We start from the raw sequence: 3,617 nt of genomic DNA, 5'->3' as shown, positions 1-3,617 counted from the left end.
GCAACTCTCTTTGCACTAAGCTAAAGGGCCAGGACAGGAACCCAGTGCAGCCAGCAGCATGCAGCAAGATATGGGACACAAGGGCAAGGCCTAGGGCTGAGGGCTGCCCAGGCTGGAGGGAGAGAGAGAATCAGGACATGACTCCTCCCCTCCATCAGCTTTGCTAAAGACCTTTCAATGGACTCCATCAAAGGGCAGTGGTTTGACCGGATTGAAGGAAGAAAGTGACAAGAGTGGAAGAGGGCAGTCCAGGCTCTGGACAAAATAGCTCATGTATCTGTCCCTCGTGACAGTGAATGGAATTGTCACTTCCCGGCCTCCAGCTGAGCGAGTTGAAGAGAAGGTAGGGGGCCTTCTCTTGGGCAGCCTTGGCCCCACTGATGAGAACTAGAGGTAAAGGACCAGCCAGAGGCCAGATGTGTCATCCTCTGCCACAGACTAGGCCTGAGGCCTGAGGGGTGGGTGGGTTGGGGAATGGTGCAGAAAGGCTCCTTACATATTCAATATATGTTAACTGATTAGTGATAGTCTATCCCCCAACCCTAGCCAGGTGAGAAGGAGGTGGCTCCTGCTAGTCTCTAGACGGCAGGATTTCCGGGACAAGGCTAAGTGGCCTGAGGCAGCCCGGCTTGGATATCAGCCGTCAGGGATGCTATTCCTGCAGCTGCAGAATCGAAACCTTCACATTGTGGAGGTCTGGCTGAGAAGCTGGAGGGCTCTGGTTCTCCCACCAGAAAGCCAGCTCCACAAGGAAGAAGGCTCCCTCTGTCTAGTGCATTGCTATATCCCCAGCTCTTAGAACAGACCCTGGAACAGGTGGGGTTGGGGAGAGTATTCCTGGAGGCTTCGGCAGGCCCCAGCCCTAAGAATGGCTTTTAGCACTTACTGAGTCCTTCCAACTTCTCCTGTTCATTTTCCAGAAATTGTTACAACATGTAATTTTATTTATTTATTTAGGAGATGGAGTCTCGCTCCGTCGCCCAGGCTGGAGTGCAGTGGCACGATCTTGGCTCACTGCAACCTCTGCCTCCTGGGCCAAGCAATTCTCCTGCCTCAGCCTCCCGAGTAGCTGGGATTACAGGCTCATGCCACCAAACCCAGCTAACTGTTGTATTTTTAGTGGAGACGGGGTTTCACCATGTTGGCCAGACTGGTCTTGAACTCCAGACCACAAGTGATCCGCCCGCCTTGGCCTCCCAAAGTGCTGGTATTACACGAGTGAGCCACTGCACCTGGCCACAACATATAATTTTTAATGGATTCATTTTTATTTCTTTTAAATTCCACAAAAGTAATACAGGAATTCATTGTAATGAAAACATTACAGATATGACTAGTCTCCTTTGGTACCGCCCCCCAATCTTACCCCATTCCCAGGCCCACTGGGAATAACCCTGGTTGTGACCACTGTTATGGCTTTGGTATGATCCTGCTATTATTATTATTTTTACTATTTTTTTTTTGAGACGGGGAGTCTCACTCTGTCGCCAGGCTGGAGTGCAGTGGTGTGATCTCGGCTCACTGCAACCTCTGCCTCCCGTGTTCAAGCGATTCTCCTGCCTCAGACTCCCAAGTAGCTGGGACTACAGGCACGCAGCACCATGCCCAGCTAATTCTTGTATTTTTAGTAGAGACGGGGTTTTACCATGTTGGCCAGAATGATCTCCATCTCTTGACCTCGTGATCTGCCCACCTTGGCCTCCCAAAATGCTGGGATTACAGGCATGAGTCACCGTGCCCGGCCGGTATGATCCTTCTAAACCCTAGTCCTTGCATTTACATCCCTAGTACATGCACTTTACAAGATATGCATGTGTATATACAGATACAGAGTGGCCAATCAGATGTCTAGGGAAAGAGCATTCTCAGCCAGGAGCTTGCCTGGTGTGCTGGCGGCATAGCAAGGAGGTTAGCCAATGCTTGGAGCAGAGTGCATGATGAGAATAACTGGTGATGAGGACTTGGGCTTTTGCTTTGAGGAAGATGGAGCCATTGGGCAATTTTTAGCAGATAAGTGATAAGATTTGATTTATTTTATTTTATTTTATTTTATTTTTGAGAGTCTCGCTCTGTCACCAGGCTGGAGTGCAGTGGCACGATCTCGGCTCACTGCAACCTCCCAGGTTCAAGCGATTCCCCGGCCTCAGCCTCCTGAGTAGCGGAGACTACAGGAGCGTGCCACCATGCCCAGCTAATTTTTTGTATTTTACTACAGATGGAGTTTCATCATGTTGGCCAGGATGGTCTCGATCTCCTGACCTCGTGATCTGCCCACCTTAGGCTCCCAAAGTGCTGGGATTACCGGCATGAGCCACCGTGCCTGGCCCCGATTTATGCTTTAACAGGACCGCCTGTGAAATCAGTCTATTTGGGAGGCTATGGAGTTACTCTGGTGCAAGATAATGGTGGCTTGGATCGGCGTGAGAGGAGTAAAGAAGAGCAGAAGTGATTGGGCTCTAGGTACATATTGAAGACAGAGCTGACAGGATTTGCTGATGAACTGGATGTGGAGTATGAGATGACCCTAAGGTTTTGGTCTGAGTGACTGAAAATATGGAGTCACCATTTCTGAAATGATGAAGATTATGGGAGGAGCAGGTTTTGACATCAGGGATTTGGTGTTCCTGTTAAATCAAGGAGGTCATTGGTTGTACAAGTCTGGAGTTCAGGATAGGGGTCCCAACTGGAGATATGAATGTAAGAGTTGTCCAGTATTCGGAGGCAAGAACCACATCCAGTATATATTTACAGCCACAGGTCTGGCTGGGCGCAGCGGCTCACTCCTGTAATACCAGCACTTTGAGGGGCCAAGGCGGACGGATCACTTGAGGTCAGGAGTTCGAGACCAGCCTGGCCAACATGGTGAAACCCCATCTCTACTAAAATACAAAAATTAGCCAGGCATAGTGGTACATGCCTGTGATCCCAGCTACTTGGGAGGCTAAGGCAGGAGAATCGCTTGAACCTGGGAGGCAGAGGTTGCAGTGAGCCAAGACTGTACCACTGCACTCCAGCTTGAGTGACCGAGTGAGACTCCATCTCAAAAGAAAAAAAAAAAGCCACAGGTCTGGATGAGACTGCTAGGAAACACCAGGAAAAAGAGGTCTGAGACACTGCCTTGAAGCACCCCACTATTTACAAGTCAGGAGATGAGGAGGAACCCACCAAAGAGACTGGGAGCCAGTGAGGTAGGAAGAAAGCCAGGAGAGTGTGGTGTCTTGGAGGAGCAGGGAGAGGTCAACTTTATCAATTATGCAGATGGGACAAGTGAGGAGAGGATGGTGAAAATTGATCGTGGCATTGGCAGCCTGTGAGTTGTTGATGACCTTAAGAACAACAACTTTGGTGGAGTGAGGGGGAGGGCAAAAGCCTGAGTGCAGTATGCAAAAGAGAAGGTAGGAGGGGAAGACAGGAGGCAGGCAGTACAGCTAACTCTTTTGAAAAGTTTAGAAAAAGGGAAGGAGAGAGGAAACCACTTTTGTTTTTCTTCAACTGGAGAATAAACAGCATATTTTTGTGCTAATAGAAATGGGCCAAGTGGGCCAGGCATGGTGGCTTACGCCTATAATCCCAGCACTTTGGGAGGCTGAGGCGGGTGGATCCCCTGAAGTCAGGAG

This window comes from Rhinopithecus bieti, unplaced genomic scaffold (genome assembly GCF_001698545.2).
Source record: "Rhinopithecus bieti isolate Rb0 unplaced genomic scaffold, ASM169854v2 scaffold_15117, whole genome shotgun sequence".
Lineage (NCBI taxonomy): Eukaryota > Metazoa > Chordata > Mammalia > Primates > Cercopithecidae > Rhinopithecus > Rhinopithecus bieti.
Note: the sequence above shows the minus strand (reverse complement) of the source record.